The sequence below is a fragment of the Prionailurus viverrinus genome, chromosome C2 (assembly GCF_022837055.1).
Source record: "Prionailurus viverrinus isolate Anna chromosome C2, UM_Priviv_1.0, whole genome shotgun sequence".
NCBI lineage: Eukaryota > Metazoa > Chordata > Mammalia > Carnivora > Felidae > Prionailurus > Prionailurus viverrinus.
This window is the reverse complement of record NC_062569.1, coordinates 98,675,657-98,700,566: the sequence shown is the minus strand read 5'-3', so window position 1 is coordinate 98,700,566 and position 24,910 is coordinate 98,675,657. Positions and strand designations below refer to the sequence as shown.

General features: G+C 38.7%; 1 protein-coding gene across 27 annotated transcripts in view; it reads right to left on the bottom strand.

Annotated features, from left to right (window-relative positions):
• ZBTB20 (zinc finger and BTB domain containing 20) overlaps positions 1-24,910 on the bottom strand; it is a 767,438-nt gene that overhangs the window by 259,431 nt on the left and 483,097 nt on the right. Inside the window, exon 1 of one of the 27 annotated variants that reach the window (XM_047874804.1) lies at positions 22,846-23,163. The exons of 25 other annotated variants lie outside the window; for them this stretch is intronic. The gene's annotated coding sequence lies outside the window, so the exon portion shown is untranslated. Of the gene's footprint in view, positions 1-22,556; positions 22,679-22,845; positions 23,164-24,910 lie in introns of those variants that run through there. One more of the 27 variants, XM_047874805.1, reaches the window with a different exon arrangement.

Genomic DNA, 24,910 nt, shown 5'->3' with positions numbered 1-24,910 from the left:
TTCATTCTTTTCTTTTTGTCTGATTATGAGGTCCAGTGGAATTTGTATGAAACAATGATGCTTCATCTGATGGCTCCATCCCACACATGATATAGAATAGTTAGAAAATTCCTTTAATTTGAGATTTCCAATTAGATACACTGACTCTGTATGTTGGGTTATAAGTTTCAGTAATATGTATTAATAATACTTAGATTCATCATATTCATCATACTGAAAGGCTTCTGGGTCAGGAACCATGTCTTCCACTTTTTTGGAAACCCTACACTTACAAATGAGTCCTATAAATAAAATAAAACTTTAAATAGTAATGACTTCACCTTCAACTCATAACTAAACCTGACTCTGGGATTGAAGTGCTATTTTCTCCCTCTAGTCTCATCAGACATGAGTGTGTTATGTTACTGACAGAGGCCAAGCTATATGCTCCCATAATTCACTTCTTTGTAACAACCAGCTGCATCATGGTGCTTGCCTTTTCTTAAAGAACTAGGACTTATTCTTAAATTAATGCCTTAATTATTCTTCTCTCGGGACATCCTTTATCTGTGAAAAATATTCAGAAAGAATGGAATTTTAAAAATAAGCCATCTGTTGCCCAAATCCTGAGAAAAGCAGTGATGTCTGAAAACACTAGATTCAATTAATCAGGGGGCACAAAAGCCTTATTAAATGTATTAGCTTTCTTATGTTTAGAATTCAGGTAAGAAACAAGATCCAACCTTAACATGCCAACAGGTATCAAGTAAGAGAGGTCAGCAGAGTCTACACTCTTATGAAGTAGCTTGGATACATCAACTAGAAATATTCTTTATAAATTCTAAGAGGAGACCTTGTTCCAGATTATCTTACACATGACAGCAGCCTAGGAAACCACCAGATAGCCTCCCTAATTCTAGACCAATTCAAACAAGGTACACTTATATTTCATTTAATATTTTCTCATAAGCAGACTATAGGATCTACTCAAGATCACCTTTATTTCACTGCCTGTTCATATTTCCATAGCTGTCCTCTATCCCCATTTCACTATTCATTCATTTATTCATTATACAACAAATATCAAATACCTTAGGAGAATGAGTAGATAGACATGATAAATGATTGATAAATGTTGATAGACAAAATAATAGCTAGCTAGATTAAAAATTTTTTATGTTTTTTTAATTTATTTTTGAGAGAGAGAGAGAGAGAGAGAGAGAGAGACAGAGAGACAGAGAGAGAGAGCATGAGCAGGGAGCGACAGAGAGAGATGGAAACACAGAATCTGAAGCAGGCTCCAGGCTCTGAGCTGTCAGCACAAAGCCAGATACAGGGCTCAAACTCTTGAACTGTGAGATCATGATCTGAGCCGAAGTTGGCCACTTAACTGACTGGGTCACCCAGGCGCCCCCAAGGTAGCTAGATTAAATATATGTGAGTCATGACCTAAAGAAATGGTTAAGGAAGAAGATTCCAGATGAAGAAGTCCTTAAACTAAATATTGAAGGATGGATGGGATTTCAAAATATAGAAAGGAAAGAGAAATCATTTGAAGCAGAATAAACCGCATGAACAAAAAATTGATCATAAACTGGGTAAACCAAATCATTTAGTTTAGTTAGTAGCAAGAAGTAAAATTGATAATTTTGGGGTAAATTAGCACTAGATCACAGGGGAACTTGAGTGCCAACCAAAGAACATTTACTCTGTCAAGATTATAAATCTAAAGAAAGTTCAATAAACCACTCAACAGCATCATAATTTCATTGGAGAATTATAACCTGTCACAGCCTCTGAGGTTTTGGGCTCCACAGGGAGATGCTACATTAGTGGTAGAGAAAAGGTCTTCATCTCTAATGAGTCTTACTCCAGCTGAGATTATCATGCTTCATCTATTGAGGTTAATCACATCATATGACTTGAGCAAGAATCTCACCAGCTCCTAATCACATCAGCATTGGTCCTTCATTCTCAATAACAAATTCTATAGAGTTGCTTAAAGGGTGATGGTGAGTCTAGTTCAGATAAGAGAATTGAGTATCTGCTTACATGTAAGATATCTGTAGAAAAGTTTGACATAAGCTGTCATTTGGCTTTAGATAGAGCCAATATGTTCATAAATGATTGGTTACCTACCTATATTTAGTTCTGCTTCTCCCTGTGATACAAATAATCATTTCAGTGTATTTGGAACTCTGAGATATCTAAATTGTTAAATGTGTAGAATTCTTTGATTCTAGACATCATAGAAATATCCCTTTCACAACATTTCCCATCCCCTTCCCACTTTATTGCTCACTATTGTACTTACTGACTTCTCATATGCTTTGTATTCTATGTGTGTTTATGTTTATTCTCTGCCCTTCCCCTCCAAATATTAGCTCTTTCAAGATAAGGAGTTTCTGTATGTGTCTATTTTATTTACCTCAGAACCTAGAACAGATACTTGTTGGAAGACCACTTTTGAAAGTGAAAGCAAAGGGGCGCCTGGGTGGCTCAGTCAGTTGAGGTTCCGACTTCGGCTCAGGTCATGATCTCACGATTCATGGGTTTGAGCCCTGCGTTGGGTTCTGTGCTGACAGCTCAGAGCCTGGAGCCTGCTTTAGATTCTGGGTCTTCCTCTTTCTCTCTGCCCTTCCCTTGCTCACACTCTGTTAATCTCTCTCTCAAAAAATAAACATTAAAAAAAACTAAAAAAAAGTGAAAGCAAAATATAGAAGAGGGTAAGCAAATATTAACTGGGAAAAAAGTTTTCTACCCAAAGCCCCCTTCTAAAAATTCATATATTATATAATTTGAAAATATCATCAACTAATAACTTTATGAACTAATTTTCTATAGAAAGCAAAGAACTTTTTAAAATGTACCTACTGGCTTTCTTACTGTTACCAAAATAATAATCTCATTCTTGCCATTTTATCCATATGGCAGTCATGGTAAAGAAAGATGCTCTGGGGTACAGCAAATGAATTCAGAGCTTCTGACTCCAGGGGCTAGGTTGTAGGCACTGTTTTACACCAGTTTGCATTTTATGAGCAACAAGATTTTAGTGCTGAATTGTAGAGGATACTAGAATTTGAACCAAAATAATGCCATTAGCTTATGACCTTTCTACTAGTAGACAGCCTTCTCATAGAAATAATGAAAGAAACAAACAAAAAAATAAAACAAATAGCAACATAGAAAAATAAAAGCTAATTTGCAGCAACGTGGATGGAACTGGAGGGTATTATGCTAAGTGAAATAAGTCAGTCAGAGAGAGATACCATATGTTTTCACTTATATGTGGATCTTGAGAAAATTAACAGAAGATCATGGGGGAGGGGAAGGGGAAAAGTTACAGAGAGGGAGGGAGGCAAACCATAAGAGACTTTTGGATACTGAGAACAAACTGAGGGTTGATGGAGGGTGGGTGAGAGGGGAAAGTGGGTGATGGGCATTGAGGAGGGCACTTGGGATGAGCACTGGGTGTTGTATGGAAATCAATCTGACAATAAATTATATTTAAAAATATTGAAGGTGTTCAATAAGTAATTACTGAATTAGTTAATGAATTCATGCATGCTTCTGGTCCAGGTCCAAAAATTCTGGAATGGGAATCACCAAAAAATAATTCTATAAGCTCAGTTACCCTTACGTACAATTCAGGGTTGACGGAATAAAAGTCTCATGTTTTTCTTTCTATAACATAAAAAAAAAAACAAAGGCTAAACATAGTCATTTTTAATTTTAATTTTAAAATCCAGATTGTTCTTTTTCATTGTAATTGTATTGTATCCTACTGGCAGAAAGGAATGAGATTTAGTATAGTATGTAAATGATAGTAGGTCAGCCACAGCTCAGTAAGGTCTGGGAACATTATGGTTTCTCTCTCCTCAGAGCCTCCTTTATCCTGAAAATATTTTCTGGATTAAAATTCTCATTCTGTAAATCATATTTTTCAATACAAAAATCTAAACTATCAAAGTACTAAAAGAAAACATGGGTAAATCCCTTTATAATCTTGACATGGGGAAAGACTTTCTACCTATGACTCAATATCTAGAAGCCATAATAGAAAAGATTGAATTAAAAACAAACTTCTGTCTGGCAAAAATATATGTACCATAATGAGGAATTTTTTAAAAAGATAAACTGGGAAATATAATTTCAATATTCTCATGTAGATAAAATAATTCACAATATTCATATAGATGAGCAGATTATCTCTTTAATATATAAGTAGCAGGAAACCAATGAAAAAAAGGCTAAGAATCCAACAGAAAGAAGTAAAGGAGATGAACAGACACATGATAGAAAAATAAACACCCAAATTATCAAACACATTAAGGGATGCTCAGAATCATTCATAATAAAGAAAATGCAAATTAAAAATATAATAAGATATCATCTTTACCGATACAATTGGCAAAAATTCAAAGGCTAAAGAGACCCTATTTTGTTGAAACTGTGGTTAAAGGGGTACTTTCATATATTACCAATGGGGCTGCTCATTAATACAACACCTCTGGAAATCAATTTGGAAAAGTTTCTCGAATTTTAAGATGCATGTATCCCTCTGACCAACAATTTTACTTCTGAGAATTTATCCTGCAGAAACCAGCACATCTACAAAATGATTAATGTACAAAGCTTTTCACTGGAGCATTGTTTCAAATGACAAAAACTGTTTATAAGTAGGGACTGGTAGAATAAACTATGACACTGTTAAGTAATGGAATACCATGCCACTGAATAAAAGATTAAGGTAGCTCTCTCTGTTTTGATATGGAAAGATATCCAAGATACACTGGAGAATGTAAGATTGAGAGCTGCATTGAAAAGTATAAGAATGACCAATTCAAGAATAATCTCAGATGAAAGGGAAAATGAAATTTTCATGGCAATGATATAAACGTTCCTGAGCTCCCCCATCTTTTAGCCACTGGTACAACCAACATTTGCGCAAATATGGTAAGCCAGTGTTTGACTTCCATGGGACTCCATCACCTTGAACCATAAGACGATTTAGCTTCTTCTCTCACAGGCTCAATAGCATTCTCATGATGTTATTAAATCTTATAAATTCCTTTCTAGGCCGAATGGAGTTATTAGTAAAATCTAATATGACATTAAAATGTTGTAATCATGAACTAGCTGGGATAAATTTCACTTAAAAGGCTGAGGTGATTCTCTATATGTTCTACTTTCCATGTGTTGAATGGAGATGTGGTTACCCACCTGTTGCTATATGAGAAGAAAACACATTTCGGTGGGAGTTTAAATGTATGAGATTATTAAAAATAATGACCTTAATATATTCATTTGCTAGATACTATTTATCAAGATTCTAGGGTACTCAGGTGGTAAATATTCAGTATGCATGAGTTTATTAACATGAGGCAGAATACACCATTAGGCAGATGATGTATGTTGAACACTTGGGGGTTCCTAAAAGAGAAGCCTATGAAAATAGTACATTATAATTAATTATAAATTTAATAACAACAGCCTAATTTTTGTACAATAAGAGACACATTTATTCACTGGTCAGAAATTATAGCATTAGTCCAACAAGCTGTTTCTCCAAAGGTTTCCTCATTCACAGTCAGAGTGCTGTCTGGAATAACCTACAAAATTTGATTCTCCATTTCTTTTATCCTATTACTTTTTTGGTAAATAGATAACTGATGAGTTATCCATTCAGTATAAGAATTTCTTCCTTTGGGTATTTATTTATTTTAGGCAATTATTTTAAAACATAGAGGAATGTAGGAAGGAAGTATTGATTGATTCTTTATTAATTAAACATCCAATATGTTCTGGGTATTTTGCTGGCATTAAAGATACAGAATCCCTGCCCTCAAATATTTTAGTCTTTTAGGGAGATTGGAAAGTAAAATCCAATGAACTATGACATAGGGTGACATCTGCTATACCCAAATTAAGCATAAATAGCTATGTGAGAACAAGCATGGGACCCTGACTTTTAATGAGGAGGCTCAATAACAAGTTTGGAGGAGATGATGCCCGAGATGAAACCTGTAGGATGGGAGGAGGCAAAGACTAGAGGATGGAAGGAAATACCAGGTTATGGTAACATCAAAAATACAAAATAAAATTAAAAAGTTTTTAAAATTACAGAGAAAGGCAGGGTATGGCCCATTCAGCAAATTGTAGGTGGTTCCAGACAGAGCACTTGGTGATGTTTGGGAGTAGGAGGAAATGGGGTTTCAGAGGTGGGTAGGGCCCACCCAGGTTGTGATGGAAGCACCACTTTAGATGAGGTGGTCAGGGAAGGCTGAGACTTGGATGAAGAGAAAGTGCCAGCTATGCAAAGCTCAAGGAGAAGAACATTCCCAGCAGAGAAGTGCACTCAGTGCACAGATAAGTCTATTCCAAGGAGTGGTTAAAGAGCTAGGGGCACTGATTCCTGGGTGTCAGAGATGAGCAGAACAATTCCAAATACTATTCCCCTGACTATTATCTAATCTCTTTTGTTGTCTCTGGAACCATGGCTCTTTCCCATCAATGAATTCATTCAGTCCCTGTAATCAACTCTGATTAGTGTTGTTTAACATCAATCTTTTCTACTTTTTTTCAAAGAAAGATACCAATCAGTTCTGCACACCCCTGCTTGTTAAAAGCAGCACCTCTCCTGCTGACTTACCGTTCTCTTAATCAAAAGGGCAGGAGGAAGCAGTTGGGATTCACTTTTCTTTTTTTTTCTTTCAAAGTACACAAATGTCAACTTCCTCGAGGATGTTTGGCATAGCTGAGTTCAGTCATGTAATGTACAAAGTCAGCTGCATCAAAAGGCTGCAGGCTGCCCACTGCTAAAATGGAGGGAGAAAAGGAAACCAAGGGCTTCTCTGAAGTGTGAATGAGTGCATAGGCCACTGTCATATGTGTATTTACACTGAGGACATGCTGAGCTGACAAGGGAGTTTAGGAAACATAAACCTCTACCACTATACTTCTCTGTCTTCACCTTCAAAACTCTGGAGCAGCATTTTCTCCCTTTCCTGTTCTTATTGCTGCACCCAGCCAAGCAGTTTTGATATAGCTTCATAACACTCCCAAGCTATGACCATTTATATTTATTTAAAAATTATCTTCATTACTAGTCCTTCGACATTTAGCTGAAGGGTATAATTCTCCATGCCTCTATGGACTTGGAAGTGTTAGCACCTAGAACAGGCACTGGCACCAGGTTGTTGGTTGGCTGGTTCATTGGTTCATTCATTCATTCATTCATTCATTCTCTTACTCATCACTATCCATCATGTGACTTCAATATGACAAGCCCTTGTCAATGATTATCCTGGAAGATGCTTCTAATAGTTAGAAGCAGAATGGCAGTTTTCCAAAGAGTTTATTATCTTAAACTATAACTTAACTTAGTTTCAGAAATAGGTAAAAATTCTGGAAATAATATTTATGAACATGTCTAAACTTGCACATCCGATCAAGCACAAAAATCATCGTATATGGTTATGGTCCCTAAACAAAGTCTCAGAAGTTATTTAATATTTGTAATGATATAGAGCTGGTAATGGTTCACAAGTAACATTTTCTGCAACCTCATCATTGTTCTGATGTGAGCAGTTAAGCTATGAGGCGGTACAAGGTCATAAAGGTGAGAATTTCAGCCAGAACTACAATTCAAGCTCCAAATTCCTAATCTAGGAACTTCTATTTTACGTGATTACCATTTATTAGGTAAAGCAACAAACCCTGATCTAGAGAAAGACCTCCTTTACCCACTTAAAATGCTTCTGACTTCCTGGGAAGAACACAAGAGAAATGTACATGTAGGATCACTTTTACATGGAATAAACTGATCCATCACTCCTTCTTTTCGTGTGTTCTAAAAAAAGTCTCTTAGAGTAGTGTTTCCCAAATTTCCCTGATCATACCAACTGACTAGGTTTCTTGTATCAGATACAAATACCAAGATTGCTCCATGGAAGTTTCTGATTCTCTAAGTCTGGTGTGGGACCCAGAAATGTGCATATTTCACAAGTCACCCCTATGATTCTTAGGATCAAGGGCACACTTGGGAAACACTGTCCTAGAGAAAGATTTACATTGGCAGCTAAAAAATTCTTCATTCCTAATGAACCATTCCATTTTAACATTTTAAGCAGGTGCAGACTCTCCTAGCAAAACTAGAAACTCACTATTTTTAAAATAACTTTAGATATATTTGTGAGTTTTAGGGCTTTTATCAATAGCAACATAGTCAAATAAGGTTCTTAACTAGCTTACTCCCACAGAAGTATCAGCTTTAAACTCCCAAATATCAATGTCTAATTATTTTTTTAAAAAGCTTGTGTTCAGTAAACATCCTTAATTGTAAACAGGGTTTCTTTTTTTCATTTTTACTTAATCGGCTGCCAATCTGGTTGATCAAATTATTAATTTCTATCCTTTTGGAGGTGGTCTTCAGAAAAATCAGTCTGCTTTTGCTGCATCCCAGACATATTAATAATAGTAATAAGAAAGAAACATATGAAAGAAAATAATTCAGAATAGAAATCTCTATGTTTGAGCCCAGTACCCCTCCTGCTCAGTAAAACATCTGTCTTCTACCTTTTTGACACTCAGAAATAGGCCTTTTCACATCATCTCACCTCTCTGATGAGTTAGTCTCTTGCCTTCCAAATTCTGGCTGAGACAAAACTCTTCTGCCTTTCCCCCTACCTTTTAGAGAAAGGCACAGTCAGGAAACACTAAGAGGAGTTCCATTCCTTGTGTCTTTCAGTCAGACTTTTATTAAATGGATGCAAAGTCAACCAACCGAAAAACAAAAATACTCCTGTCACTTCTTTTGCAATAATTCCACAATCTTGAGGAAAATTGAATTTGGGGGAAAAGAATGGTCCATGCCCTCTTATAAGCATGAGAAGGAGGGGCAATGACTGTAAAGAATGTCTTTTAATTGTGGTTGTACTGTAGTTATATTAAGAATTGCACAATTAATTCCCACTATCAAATTAAACTGGTAAACGGGCCTAGATTAAAAACACAAGTTGCCTGTGCTTGTTTTCCTCAGTTATATACAAAATAATAATAAATTCAGCTTGCCAACACTACTATGCTGTTATTTTAGAGGAAAAATGTCTTTTTCTTCACAAGGCATATGCAATATGGTCAAGACCAGGCACGGTGATGTATGTATTTGTAGGGGTGTGACTGCTGCTACAATAAGCACCGAAGATAGTAGACGATTTCCCTTCGAAGCTTGAAGCACAATGATTTTTTCCAACTGGTAGAGGCTGTGTCTCTTGAGTGGGGTAGAGGCTAACAGACAGGAAGTGGTAGAGGTTGCAGCAGGAAATGCACCTGACAGAATCCAGGAGGATAAGACAGCATCAGAACAGCATTAGAGACAGTGCCTGGAGGTGGCAGAGAGGTAGGAGACTCTTGAGGTATAACTGAAAGATTATAGATGGTAGGTGACCATGGCTGTAAGACCTCATCTCCACTGGCCACACAACATTGGCAGACAACATTTGTAAGGTCTCCTTAGTTTTGCCAGTGACCAGAGCTAGCCTCCTAGATTAGGCTAGAATGACAGCTGACAGGATTCCTCTGGCCTCCTGTGGGACTCAAATGATAAAGCCACAGCAGCAGCAGCAGCAGCAGCAGCAGCCAGAGCACAGCTTTGACCTGCAGTTCTCGCCCATCAAAGAGCTTGCCCTGTCTGCTCCCACTGACAGGCAGATAAATACAGAGATCTGTTGGCAAGTACATATTTATGTATATCTACAGCTCCTTCATACAGATCTACAGAGAATGCATAACAACTTCCAGTGGTGTAACACATTCACCCACTAATGGGGTGAGGCCCATTACTCACAAATGGGTGAAAGGAAGCATCAATATTCAGGTCTTAACCCCAGTTTGTGGGCAGAAACCTGTCATTCCATTGCAGGCTGATAGGTCTCCTATTCAGACAGTCCTTGTTTAATTTTCTAAACACTCTTCCTCTAAATGGTGCTACTCTACCCTGTGAAGACAGACAGGTTTGACGAGCAGAGCCATCAATTTCATATTCCCTATGCAAACTGCTGGGAAAAATTAGGCCTAGTATATATCTGGGACTATTGGCTGGGGACACCAGCGAGTTTGATACTTAGGAGGTATTTTCCACATTAAAGATGCCAGACTTCATGGAGGATTGTCCCTGTTCCAAGTACATGAAATCGGGGGTGCCTGGCTGGCTCAGTCGGTAAAGCACATGACTACTGATCTCGGGTTGTAAATTCAAGCCCCGTGTTGGGCGTAGAATTTACTTAAAATAAATGCATGAAACCAGGAGAGTCCAAAAATGTATACTGGTGGTCTACGGTGGGGCATACATTATGCTGAACCCAGAACATAGAAAAGTAAGGCATGGTCTTACCTAAAAGGAGCTCTGAGTAGGCAAGAAAATACTCTAATATAGTATAAAATGGGGAGAGGGTGTGTCAAAGAATGAAACAAAGCAAAGTATACATGCAATTTTTGGTCAACAGAAAGTTAAATATAGTCATTATATATTGGCCAAATTGTTACTCTCCAAGAAATGTCAGAACCATCCAAAGAAAGGCCCAACTGGGAGCATGATTGATAATGATGGGTGAACTAGGCACACAGCAAAGGACAAGTTAATGAGCATTGTTTCTCACAACAAAGTATGAGGATAGCGTTGGGATCTCTGAGACTGTCTCTGGATAAAGACAAAGCTTGGGATGGACTTGAGACTTATGCTAGCATATAGTCTTTTGGGTTTGATCTGGTTGAATTGAAGAAGGAAGGAGGAAAATGGTTCTATTGCTATTTAAGAGTTGGGCAATGAGAGTTGGGAACTGTATAGTTAAGAAACTTCCTCCTGAAAAAAAAATGGTGATGGATGGAACAAACAAACAAAAAGAAACTTCTTCCTAAACCCCCCTAAGCAAATCAGAACTTTATGGTATTTGAGATTTCCTGCATAGTCATGCATTTCTGGATCTCACAAATGGGAACCGAGAGATGTCTGTGTGTCCCCGAGTTTATTACCTGAGCAGTTGAACTTTGAGATCACATTAGGTTGTTCAGGGATATAATAAAAGCCCTCACTGGTTGGAGGCTTGAGTGACCCCGGGGGTCCATTCCTCAATCTGGTTCTACCTTATGAGTAGTAACCAACTTCACTAAAATCAATCCAAAAGGTAAGGAGGACCCTACAGTTACAGAAGATATTTTTCAGTGAAAATTATGGTTAGCTGGGACTAGGGTTAGGGCTGATAGGGAAGAGACAAGGAGAGTGCTGTTAATATGTTTTAGAAATAACCGCCCCCCTTTTTAAATCTCCACAATCATGACTATATTGGAGTTTTGATTGCTCTACATCTGAATGACTGCAATTTTCTCCCAGCTGGCATCTCTGACTAGAATCATCTCCCTCATACCACTCTGCACACTATAGCCAGGTCAACTCCTAAAACACTGCTTTCATTATTTTTGCTTGCTCAATTATTCAGCAAACTTTATTGAGTTTTAATTGTATGACTGTATGTTCTCATCACCCACAAAGAATAAATTCTGGATTCCATCTGCCTTTCCAAATTCATATCTTAATTTTCACCAACATGGATCTCATCTCTAATTTCCTTACTTCCTCTACACGCCATCATTCCCACTGCCGTCCCTTCTTTCTGTTTGAAATTTTTCTTCATTCTCACTACTTCCCTGTTTCTGACAGCACACCATGGCAGTCCATCTTTCCTTCTCCCTGAAAGACCCTTTTTCCCTCATTCTTCAATGCTCAGCTTTTACATACACATATACATATACAAAAACATGTACAGTTAAAGCTCTCCCTCTACTATGAAGCCTTCCATGTATTAGTAGAGGTTATTCTGATATGAATTCTTATAGCATTGACTGCCTTTCATTATTGCTCATTTTGGTGCATAATAATAGACTAGTAATTTCCACATAATTAGCTTTAGGATCTAATTACTAATCTCTGCAACAAGACTATACAAACTATAAGCTCCTCGTAGGCAGGTATCATATCATTGACAATCAGTAACACTGTTAACTATTGTGACAGGTACTAATTAAGATTAGCATCATACTTGTTTCTAAATTTAAATTGTAACTCTTCTGGTGGTGCCTGGGTGGCTCAGTCGGTTAGGCGTCCGACTTCGGCTCAGGTCACAATCTCAGGGTTCAAGAGTTCGAGCTCTGAGTCGGGCTCTGTGCTGACAGCTCAGAGCCTAGAGCCTGCTTCAGATTCTGTGTCTCCCTCTCTCTCTGCCCCTGCTATGTCGCACATGCTCTGTCTCTCTCTCTCAAAAATAAACATTAAAAAAATTAAATTGTAACTCTTCCCATTTAAGAGTCTGACAAATAGTGATAATAAAGAGAACACAATAAATATATCAACATATAATGGTTAATGGTCTTTACTGGATGCAACAATGTTGCATTTTGCTTTTAGTTCCTCCCCCTTTCACATGTGATATTTATTACTAGACACATTTTACACTAATGCCAACATTGCCCAATTAAATTTTACATTAAGATTTGGATGTTGTTAGCACCAACCCAGAGGTAAAGCAGCTATAGGGCAACTGAGACCTAGTTCAGGATATAAGATCTCTGAAAATTCATCAAGGGGCTAAGATAAGGACCATTGTGGGAGGCATAGCAAATAGTACAACACAAAGTCTGCCAAGGTTGTTGAATGCTATCTCTTACAGATATGGCTTGATATCAGCTTTCATTTACTTATTATTGATATAAGCATATTTTCCTCAAAAGATAATAAATATAGAAAGGGTTATGTGAACAACATGATATAAAGATCAAAATCAAGGTTGGAAACAAGGACATCAGATTAAAATGTGAATGGATAATGAATCACTTGTAAGATTAAATTCAAATTTCAAATGGGAAGAAGGCATAGGTAGAGGCATAAAGAACATAGTTGTAAGTTGTAAAGATGATGTCCATGGCACGATGAAGGAAAAAATGAAGCAGATAGAAGGGTAGGCCTCTTATATTTATTGGAAATTTTTGTTGAGAGTTTCAAATCAGGCAAGAAGACAAAATTAACTGGGAGAGTTTGGACTGGAAGACTGAGAATAATAGTGAGGGACAGTGAATACTATGACCTAGGTAAATAATGAGGTCAGCATTTAGAACATCAGATAGCCAGGATTAAGACCTAAGTGAAGAGGCTGGAAGTAGAAGAACATTCATTCATTCATTCATTCATTCACCCATCCTACATTTATTGAGCTGACATAATAATTTATTGAACTATACTGCTGAACTGATCAATAGACCTGGATTTGGCCATGCTTAACAGAATCTACAGTTTAGTAAGAACTTAAGTGATAAGAAGAGAGGAACTAGAGTGAGTAGGTAATAGGAGTGAGCCCAGCAACTGAGTAATTCTGCATCAAGTACTGGAAACCAGCTTTTAAGGCTAAACTAGAATCAAACCCACCACGTCCATGTATGAATTCCTTATATGTTCTCTGCTTAAGATAACATTGAGCTTAATGAGACATTGAGATTCATGTGAAGGTGAAGTTTAAGCCCACAGATGGGATAAGCAAGCCATCTTAGGTGGATAGGGTATGTGTGCGTGCGTGTTTGTATATGTGGGCATACATACGCTTGTGTAGGTTTTTTTCCTAACAGGTATTAACCATGACTTTACAGGGAAGGAATAAGTGATGACGAGGAGGATGATATTGGTGATTATAACAGCAGCCAATGTTTACTGGGTGCTTCCTGTATACCAGGTATTGGCTGAAATATTTTACATTCATTAGATCATTTACTTCCCACAATAATTTTATGATTATGGTATCATCATCTCTATTTTACAGATTAAGAAACTGAGGCACTGAGTATTAAACAGCTTTTCCAAATTCACACAGCTACTAAGTGGTAGGACCCAGGCACTCTGCCCTCTTAAGCACGCTGCTATGCTGCCTAAATCCAGAGGAACAATAGAAGAATTGTATTCCCTCACGTCAGAACTTGTCTATGTCTATATAATAGCTTTTACATTCCCATAAATATAAATGTTCTGAGGATACTCTTACTTGACCAATAGCCCTTCTCAGAAGTGTAACAATGGCATATTACGTTGTTCAAGCATATAATCAAAGTATCATGGTAACAGATGAGAGAGATTGGGCTCTTACAGATTTTAATTTTTAGGATACTACTTAAGCAATAAAGAAATACTGTGATGAAGTGGTAGAACAATAGGCAGGTCAATATGGAAAGTGAAAATATCAGTTTCAGTCGGCCCCTGTGTGGGGGTCCAGCTCTCGACATTTTCATTCTCCACTTCTCCACAGGGTGACATAAGAGTTAATAAGATGACTATTGAACACCTTTACCTTATGAGGAATCATAAGTTCTATTATTACTGTGATTTTTCTTAACCATGATAATTCTGCTAGAATTTCTTATTCAGACAGCATGTGGACAGATGAATCCTAAACCAGGAATGAGAGTGACCAAATAAAACATCAGGACCATAATGGCTGAAGGAGTTGGGACTCCGGTGTCCAATTTTGTAGTGTCTACTCTTGACAAAGTTGATTGTTAATGTAGGGGTATAAACATGAAATTTTCATTAAAACAACAACAACAACAACAACAACAACAACAACAACAAACACATCATATTTAGCTTTGATTCTTTCTTTTTTTATCTCCTGGAATCAATTCCAAAGCATCATAGACCTTCAAGTCAATTATTACTGCTTGCAATTTTCAGCTTGACTATATCTCAAGACAGAATGTCCCCTTTAGACATCAAGGGAATCACTTTCATGGAGCACTATATAAGCTGCATCTTACTGGGTACTAAGACTATCCAGTACTATTATTTTCATAAGTGATCTGGGTCAAAAAAAGAGGGGAAAGAATGGGGCAAGGACTTCTAGGCTCTAAACCCTGTTGTACAGGTAAGTCCAAATATCCCTATTTTGTAGCCTCAACATGCCAGAGGACCCCGACCTCACATTCGATAGAGAATATCTTGAAGCAGAAAAACAGGAACACCCAACCTCTGAACTCGCTAAGGGTTTCTGCCCCCTTTTAGCATTTGACCTTCAATGAATAATATAGCTGCTTTTGGCCCTTAGCTTGAAGTAGCTGCAAAGGTGACTGACACCTGTCATATTTTAGGACAGCTTATCACCTCATCCCCTGGAGTGATTGAGTATTTATAGACACAAAGATAGAAATATAAAGCACATATGTATAGGCAGGAGTCCCCTGGAGGTGGCGATTAGGACCAGGCAGTAATTTTAGCTTGAAGTTCCTATGACTTAAATAGCCACTTGAGCTCTGCTCTTGCAGTTTACGATGTCAATAGAACCCCTAAATGAAATTACAGCCTTCTGATACGCAGCAGGATATCCTTTCTTTGCCATGCAATGTACACGGCCAGGAGAAATTGCTCTGTATATGGAGTTTCACTAAAGCAGAATTTATCATAAGGCTGCTCTGCTAAAATATCATTATGCTGTTATTCACTGGATAACACATCTAATGACTCGGGGTGCACTTGATAGCCATGTTTCAGTGAACACAGACGCACGCCCTGATGTGAACTGGGCACTCCAGTGCTGCAAAGCGCTATCGATTTCAATTCTACCATAATTTACACCTGGCTTGTTTTGCCAATAGCTTGAACCCATGCTAACAATGGAACATACACATACAAGTATTAGAGACATCAGAAAGGAACTGTATAGCAAAAATGCATGCCGCCAACATTCTAAGATCCTGCTTTTATAATAATCTCCCTTGATGCTAATTAAGTATTCCACACAACTTTCTCTGTTATGCATGGGCATTTCCTCTGTTCTGTTAGCACTGTTCCATGGCTGCTGGTGAGAGTAATAATAACCTCTTACATTTGTACAAACTGTAGGTACTTCCGGGGCAGGATCCGGGTGCCAGTCATCTTGGTTCCCCCACCATTTGGCATGATGACCGGCCTATGATAGTTGCTCATAATAGTCATCCTTTCTAAGGCTCCTCTTACTCTCTCTGTTCCATCAATGTGGTAAACTCCTAAGGATCAGCTCCCTTTTGCTTTCTGTCAATAAATTTTCTTTGAGAAGAGTCCACTCTATAATTTTAACTACTACCATGATGCTGACAATTCAGATGATTGTCCAACTTATGTCTATCTCTGACCTATCTTCAGTTTTCCTGACTAAATCCAACAGCCTACCAGAAGTCTGGATTTTCCCGATGTCTCAAAACAAACACATTCAAAAGCAAATGTATCAGCTTTCCAGCCTACAAAACCTGCTCCTCCTCCTCATAGATTTTCTTGCTTAGTTGTATGAGGCAGAAACCTGGGAGCAATCCAAAATGCCTTCTTCTCTCAATGCCCAGCCCAAAGGTTATTAAATTGTGCTCGTTCTGCCTCTTATCTCTTGAACGTGTCTCCTCTCTATTCCCACAGTTATTGTCCTAGTTCAGGGCTTCACTGTTTCCTGTCTGAATAATTTCAGTTGCCTCCTAATTTTCCTGCCTCCATTCTCCCATTCCTCCAATCCATCCTCCAGCCTGCTGCCAGGGCGATCTTCCATAACACAATTTGATCATTAACCTTCTCTACTTAAAACTTTCGATAGCTCCCCAAATACCACAGGATGAAGTTAAAACTTCTTTGCATGGTGATCAAGGCCCAACATGATTGTTCCCTGCCTACATCTACAGCATCATTTTTCCGCACTCCTCTGCTAAACATTGGTGACACCGATCCCCAACTCTGCCTCATTATTTCCTATTTAAGTGCCTTTGCCCTTCAGCCTTTCCTCCCTCTGACCATCTGGGAAAATCCTTCAAAGCCCAGCATGGATTTATTAGCTCTTCTGTGAAGCTTTCTCTGCCCCCTGCCCCAAGGTACGTTCAACTGAACACACTCTTTTGTGCCTCCAAAGTTCCTTGAACATCCTTCAATTATGATACTTAGCATATGGCATCATCCCAACTTGTCTGCCTATCTGTTCCTCCCGTGGAGCAACGTGAGGTCATGTCTTATTCATCTGTGTATTCTCACTGACAAAGTCAAAACCTTCACCACAGCATATAAAGGCCTACATGCTCAGGTCCCCACTGCTTCCCTTCCTTTAGCTCCCACCATTCTTCTGCCTGCCTACTCTGATCCTGCCACAAAGACTACCCTGTTACCATTCAAACTTGCCAGATGCATTCTTGTCCAGGGCCCTTGCACTTGGTTCCATGGCCAAAAATGATCTTGCTTAGATATCTATAAAATTTTCTTCTTCATCTTTCTCAAATGTTGCCCCCTCAATGTGGCATCTCTTCTCTCTTCAATTGAAAATTACAAACTTATCCCTGATACACTCTTACTCTCTTTCCTTCTTCACTTTTCTCCTCTTCAACATGATACACTTGACATATGTACTTGCTTATTATTTTTGTCTCTTGACTAAAATGTAAGCTTTATGAGAACACAGACTTCTGTTTGTTGTGTTTACTGTAGTATCCCCAGCCCTTGCAAAAGTACTGGGTGTACATAATGTGCTCCTCCATAAATATTTGTTAATAAATGCATCCATCTTTAGTTTCTAGAATAATACCTGACACAGAGTAGGGGTTCAAAATGTTTCTTGAATTAATAAATAAATGAGTGAGTGAATGAATTAATGTTAAATCCATGCTTAATGAATGCATTGAAAGAACAGTCTTTGTAATCTGATCCTCATAACCACACTGGTAAGTAAGCTGAGTGGGTACTATTATCCTCGTCAGACAAATGAATTAACTGAAAGGTAAGGAGCCTAAATTAAGACTGCATGGGTAGTTTAAGGTTTGCTACACTTTTCATTTCAGTATTAAAAGGTACAGACAATTCTTTGCACTCTGTTCATGATGTAGTTCTAACATTTATTACACTATTTTGGTTCCTCTTGACTAGGAAGGCAATTAACGGGAGGTGCAAGGTGCTAATACTTTTTATTACGATTTGTGCCTTTCCTTATTAGGTGCCTTTCATAAAGCAGATCCTTTTCTTTCATTTTCAAAAGTGGATTAGGCACTCACACAATTTTGCCCCTCGGAGTGGTTCGTACATGACTACCCAAGAGGACATCATGCTACAAATCCTGCCAGAATGAACTGGAAGGTGAGCGTGGCATTTGTATCTTGAGGATGAACAGGTTGTTGATGCCAAGTTTGTGCTAATGGAGTTGTCCTTAATGTGTTAACACCCAAAGGAGAACAAATTCAACAACAAAACATTTTATTTTTTGGCATGTCTGTGGAGAGTTAACATTTCATTGTTCAAGGGTTAATTATCTATTATGTGAATCACTTCTCCTTCTCCCTCTGGCTGCTTACCTCTAGGAATTCAGTTTACTAAAGGATAAGTAGGGAAAATAAAAAGAGATGAAAAGGAAACTAGTACATTTCATTATATATATTAGAAGTTCGAGAAAAGAATTCTGTGTAGGAGAGAGAATTAGATGTAGTCTGCACGTTGCCAAGTTGACTGACCATTGGCAACAGATTTAATTAAAGCACATTTTACACAATATTTTGATTTCTTTTAGTTGTTGTTTATCAGGGTTGGTTTGTAGCATATGAAGTAACTCCCTGAATGTAATTCATGTCAGCAGGGTGCCATTCAAGGTGCTGGAATTTCTCCTCTCCTCTGATGTTCCCAGAGCACTAAAGGCTCCTTAGTGTGCTGTGGTTTAATGACTGAAGCAGCACCAAGAGACCCCACCAATTTCTCTACTCATCCATGAGAAACAATTGCACTTTTTAAAGCTGTATCGTACCTAAAAAGGGGGCATTTAATTAGTGCTTGTTAGGATAGTGCAAATGATTTGGCTGCCTGTCCTCTTGCCCCTCTCTTTATTATGCTGTCTGTCTGCCCCACCCCTTCCCTGTCTAGTTCACAGGGCATTCATAGGCAGTCTTCATGCCTTTCCACATCTGACATCAGCCTGAGCTCCTAAGATGTTGGGTTTGAGGAAAGGAAGAACCACTGATTGACTGTAAGTGAGTACTAACACACTGGAGAGGCCTTTGGTCAATATGATATATTCTAGGTGAATCTGGTACTTTCAGACTGCATGAGCATAACAAGTTGGATATTTGGCCACCCTCAAGAGTCCTGGAAAATGAATGGAACCACTGCAAGCTCAAAACTCCATGCCCCATCAGAAATCACCTGTGCATTGTAGAAATCTGAGAAGGTACCTTGGCAAAGGGCTGCAGATGCTGTCAGATAGCTGGAAGATCTAATATGGGAATTTAAGGGGTTCAGATATAGAAGAGTTCATTGATTTGTTTTCTGGACATATTTCTTTTGTTATAAGTAAAACATATACATTGTCAATGAACTGACATATAGATATTCATTCATCACCTATTCCTCCATCCTCCACTTAGAATGAGGCAATTAGACATTGACTGGGAGGGCACTACATACAAAAAACTTCAAGTCAAAGCAGTATCTGATAAGGGCCAACCGATTTTCTAAATGCCATCAGTGTCAGAAGGGGAAGTTAACTTTTAGTTTGGGTTATCATAAAAAGCTTCAGAGAAAAAAGTGTAACTTGACAAGGATATGACATGGCTGGGTGTCTTGAAAAGGTGTCTGGAAAATTATAGTTGCTGATGCTGATATGTAAATACAGCATCAAAGTATTTAATGTACAACTAACTGAGAACATAGAATAACTTGGGACATTTGTATATAGATTCATTCTTACAAAATAAAGCAAATTCATTAAATATATTCTCAATTTTAAGATAATTAATAGCAATTTAATTTCCTTCCACTTAATTTTAACTACTTTATACATATAGCCATTATTATTTCGAAACTGTACGTAATAGAATCTAGGCTTATAATCCAACATTTACATTTGTTGGAGGATAATTACTCATCTTACTGGCTAACCAAATCTCACCTTTTGCAGACACTCTTCATAAATATTTGTACAAAATTTCTGTGTTGTCAGTATGATAAAGTGTCAACTACAGTTCACTTAAGGTCAATTTACAAAACGTCGGACTGAATTCAAAGGCAAGGAAGTCTAACTAGTAGTTGGTCATATTATCAATAGTTGAGTATACATATGTCATTATGCAAGTATATATGCGTTTACAAGCTAACATACATACACAATCACATGAAACAATGAATCAACCCCTTCTTTTTAACTTTTGAAAATATGCATCTTTTTAAAGGACTCACATCAATATAAAAAGCACTTTTATGTAAATAAAAAATTTACTTTTTTAAATTTAGTTTCTTATTGGTGTGATCATAATACTGTTATTTAGCAATGTCACTTTTGTCTAACTATGACTGTCTAATTAAATGAATGTAACATATGGGTAGTGAATGCTAACATGATGCATGCAAGAAAATCTACATTTTACAACATGCATCCTCTGAAATGACATTTCAGTTTTTCAAGATGAGCACTGAGAAACTGCATTACTGGTAGTACACTATTAAGTTTTATAACATAGGCATTGAAAAAAATCAGGTAGTAATACAACCATTTAAACCAAAAGAAATACATCATTATCTTAACTTGCATATCAGAGATATACTGATCATATTCTGACTTATATACTCAAACTTAGCCGTGGAATTCTTCCACAGCCACGTGGACCTCCAGATCTTGCCAATAATAAGGAAAATCTCCCTGGCAGGTTATATATTTAAAATGTCATCTCTTGGGATACACTCTTAGAAATTCATGTTTACCTATTCTCTGCCTAAAGATGCTCAGAAAATTATATATATAGACGTAGGAGATTTCAACATTAAAATGTTTTCAAAGAGTTAGAGAGTCAGCCTGCCTTAGGTGTAGTCCTAATAGACATCCTTACCGGAGGCTTACGGGTAGTTCTCCTGGGAGTCTGCAGCCCGAGTGTTAACTGAGGGAAGTGCAGCCTCCCAGTTAGGTCTTGGTGGCAGTGGGATAAAAGCTAGTTACTTTTTTTATACCATATTTAAAAAATTTTAACACCATTTTTCTATTCAACTTCTTTCTTTAGAAAACAAGAGACTAATGGAAAATCCCCAAGAAAACATTATAACATACAAACAGCATGGCCATAACTAGCCTGCCTAACTGAACAGGCAAACATTACCATTATGTACCATTAAACTTTTGTCACACTGGCCTTAATAAAACTGGGAGACTGCTTCCTGTCACAATGACAGGTGAGGGATTTGATGTGCCTCACAAATTGTAGGTATTGTGATAGGAGCCTGACTCTTTGTTCTAGAGGTCATGATAGATCCTTGATGAGGCTGTTGCAGGGGTCCGTCTCTGTAGAGAACTTGGGATATATGAGCATGTGTGAGTTTCCTGGTTAAGAATGTGAATCGCCCAGAGTAGCAAACAAAATTCCGAAGCTAAGTACCAATGTAATACGTTGGATGACTGCACCGGCTTGGACAAGAGTGCATACAACAGACACACACAGTACACATCTGGTTCAATGTAAAATCAATGATTGCTAAAGCATTTTCAACTTTTAGGAGGAATCTACTGGCAATGTGTTAATAGCAAGGACAACTAAAACAATAAAATAGCATCTCTTTCCAAATATTTAAGAACATCGAGTAAGTGCCCCTTAGGCTGGGTTGTGGCTCTTGAAAGTTTTAGCCTATGAGAACCATATTGGGGACATCAAAGACTCCTCCCTCCTTCCAAAGAGCAATTCACTTCAGATGCTGCCACACAGTCAAATGTTTTTTATGGCCACCAAGGTTTTTTTTTTTTGTTGTTGTTGTTTGTTTGGTTTTTCCACTTTTAATATTTTGGAATGTGCCAGATTCTTGAAAGTGGAAAAGAAGATAAGAAAACACGGTAAGATCAAATACCTTTGAAAAAGCAGCTAAGTAGGCACCTGATGGCAAAGGGCATACACACATTCTAGCCGAAATTCCACTTCCATGGAGAGTGTGAGTTATCAGTAAGGACATGGAAGGCACATATTGGCTCTGGAAGTTCGTCTGTGGACTCCTCTGCTAGTCTTGTATCAGACAGGATGCAACCACCCTCATTCCATTCCTTCGACAACTTCCCAGAGCACACTCAACCAGTCTCTTATATTGAGGACAATACTATATTTGGGTTTAATACCGTGAGGACAGTCATCTAGTTTTCCTATGTCAGGATGATAAATTTCCCTGGAACCAAATAAGGATTCTCACTGCATTCTTCTATTCGATACCATGAATGCAGAAGAAGAAAGAAGAGGGTGTGACAAATAATATTTTCCAAGTGTCGGGTGAGGGGAGGTTCCCTAACATTTAAAAGCAACTGGTTCTTAGCAAAGTGATCATTAGAAGAACAGTATTAACAATATTCCTTTGCTACGCATCTACGTTTCTTCCCTGCTCAGCTGGGTACGTAAGTATTCTGAGCAGAATGTAAATGCTTAGAATAGAGTTGCGTGAAGTTGGTAGAGAGAAACTCCAAACGCACGATGAATCCCACTTTCATTTCCCCCTCTTACCAGCCCGAAAGCTACCTCCCTGCCCTCACACACTCACCTACCTTCCTCCTCCCACAAGCATGTCTGCTAGGCATGTCAAGGCTGACATCCATCGGTGGCAGCGTGAAACCTATGCCTGCACGATCCTCCTGAGAACAGACTCAAGGCTCTGCCATTGTCCATAGAATGCTCTCAGCTGTGCACACTAAACTCTTCATCATTCCGTTGGATTGTTTGGTAGCGTTTGAAAAAAACTGTATTTTTTTTTAAACACCCTTTATTTCCTGACTGCCTCAGAGACACCAAGAATAGAATCCTTGACACATCAAATTCTGGAACCTCACCACTCACCAGGACTGTGGTTCCTGATCCAAGGAGTGTCGACTGAGAATCAGCACAGTCTCTTGAGAGTGTCCAGGCCTGGCTGCTAAGCTCCCTGCTCTGATTAGTTTGTCGAGTTCACAGTGTTCCAGAGTGCTGAAGCACAGAAATTAGGGAGGGGAGGTGGAAGGAAAATCACTGGAGCCTCTTACGATCTAACTTCCACTAACTGAGAGGAAATGTCTTATAAATAAACAACAGCAAGAGAAACAAAAAAAAACCCCATCCCGTCCTGCCAGAGGAATGTACATTATTGTCTCCCGACGGAAAACTTTACACCACACCAGAATGCAGCCATGTCTCCTGAAACTACCTCCCTCAAAACAGAAAGAAAAAGAGAATCAAGAAGAAAAAAGGAACCAAAAAAAAAAAAAAAAGAGTTTTCATCCCCTTGAATTCTGTTGGGAAGTTCATGTGAGTTCCCAGTAGACAAACTAAACGAAGCAGTTTTAACAGTGTCACTGTTCCAGGATTTCTTGCGGAGGCTGCTTATTAGCAAAATTTCATTTCTGCCCAGATCATTGCTGTGCCATCCGGACATTTTCAGAAGGGAAGTTCAGGGAAGCGGGGGAGGGTACAACTGTGGAGGAGAGGAAGAAGAGAGGACAAAGGAACACTCCTGATGAACCGGAATGCCCTGGCCACGGCCATGAGAAAGCCAGCCCCCACCCACCACCCGACCACTGCTTGTTGAGGACTGGGTGATGCAGTGTGTGTAATCTACTTACTCTTTCTGCTCGGGAGGCTGAGGTTCCTACATTTCCAGCTCATGCTGGACTGTACCGTAAGCAACAAGTGAAATGAGTTCAGTGATCTCATTCTAGTCCTTCGACTCCTGTCCACATCGCTAAGCGACTGCACAGCTTGGCACAGGCCAGGATGAGTCAGCAGTCTCTGGTCATGAGAGGCCAGGCCTGGAATAGCAGGGGGGTTTAGGTCAGGAGCAAAATGAAGCAGAAAGGCAGTCTAGATGGCAGGGCTCAGCCCTGCAATACACGGAGATACTGCAGGTCAAAACGAAAGAGCCTCATCAGCTCTGGGGCGAAGACTGTAGGATTGTAGGGAAAGGAGCAGCAAGGGAAAAACTTAGAACAGCTGCCTACCAAAATAACAAGAACAAATCAGAGTACCCCAGGCAGAAAAAAGGGGCACTGGCAGAGCCCTGGAGGAGAAAAGATGTTCGTTAAGATCTCTGGAATTCCTTGTTTCCAGTGTGCTCCTGAACTTGATTTCAGAAAGCAGTGGTTATCTATATACTATCCTGGTATTTTGGTATTGCTTTCCCAATTTGGTAAGCAGCAACACAAACAAATAAAAGCAAAGCACTGCAGTTAAATAGCAAGAAGCCTCTACTCCTTAAAAGAATGTAATTACAAATAAAAGGCTGATATCTGAAAGATGTACAATTTGAGTCAGTAGTGTCTTTGTATATAACCTGCAAAACACTGGTCATAAAATAGCTAAAGAGTACAGAAGTACTCCTTAAGTCAAACTTGGGTGGGGGTAAAGAAGGGCTGAGAGAAAAGAAAGGGACAGGTTCAGTGATGAAACACAATGGACATATGATATTGTGTCCTTATTTCTACTCCATGGGGTCAGCATAGATGTACATCAGAAAAAGAGGCCTCCCACTAACAGGACTTTCCAGCATCTCTCCCTGTACAGTATTGCTCCAATATAGCAAGAGGAGAGGGAAAACACAATCTCAGAGGGAGGAACAAGTTTCAACATAAAAAATAAATCACTAACAGGGGTGTGTGGGTGGCTCAGGTCATGATCTCACAATCTGTGGGTTCGAGCCCCGCGTCGGGCTCTGGGCTGGCAGCTCAGAGCCTGAAGACTGCTTCGGATTCTGTCTCCCTCTCCTTCTGCCCCTCCCCGGCTTGCACTCTGTCTCTCTCAAAAATAAATAAACATTGAAAAAATTTTTAAAAAGACCACTAACAGACATTTTGTTTGGGAGGAGGCAAATCACCCTATGAGCCAATGGATAAGGAAAAATCTTAGTATCTGAAACAACCTTAGAGGAACTGTA